This window comes from Wasmannia auropunctata, unplaced genomic scaffold (assembly GCF_000956235.1).
Source record: "Wasmannia auropunctata unplaced genomic scaffold, wasmannia.A_1.0 LD336085.1, whole genome shotgun sequence".
Classification (NCBI taxonomy): Eukaryota; Metazoa; Arthropoda; class Insecta; order Hymenoptera; family Formicidae; genus Wasmannia; species Wasmannia auropunctata.
Window position 1 is genome coordinate 2,513,421 of NW_012026805.1, and position 728 is coordinate 2,514,148.

The following is a 728-nucleotide window of genomic DNA, read 5'->3' on the forward strand; positions in this document are numbered from 1 at the left end:
TTCTTGAAGTAACGGAATTAATTAGTTTTCTCTTCTAATTACGTGAATAAAAATTTTTCTTAAAATTCTTCGTATAATTTTTTAGAAATTTTATTGCAGTATAAGTATATAAATTAATGTATAATTTTATAATCTTTTAGAAACCTTTCTCACAAGGGACCCTCACAAACTGCACAATAGCTACAGCATAGAGAAAATTATCCAAGCATCTTGACTCCCTTTGGATCACTTTCCACCCAAAAATTAGACCGGAAATAAAATAAATATAAATAATAAAATAAATAGACTAGAATAAAATAAAAAACGAAAAAGTACGACAGGCATCGAAAAATTAAAAAAAAAATTTATTTTATTATTTTTTATTTATTGTTTTATTTTATTATTTATATTTATTTTATTTCCGGTCTAGTTTTTGGGTGGAAAGTGATCCAAAGGGAGTCAAGATGCTTGGATAATTTTCTCTATTGTAGCTATTGTAGCTATAGCTATTGTGCAGTTTGTGAGGGTCTCTTGTGAGATATTTAAAGTTAAACACAAGGTAAATCTTTTGTTTAAAGAAGGCTCTAATGACCTATATCAATTTCTAAAATATCAAGCTCTATATATAGAGCAAGGTCAGCCAAGTTGTGTAAGTTTTTCTTTTTTTTTTAGATTTTATTGTCTATCTTTCATGTATGACATGTTTTTGCTATTTTAAAATTTGTTAAAATATTTAAAAAATTCTTGAA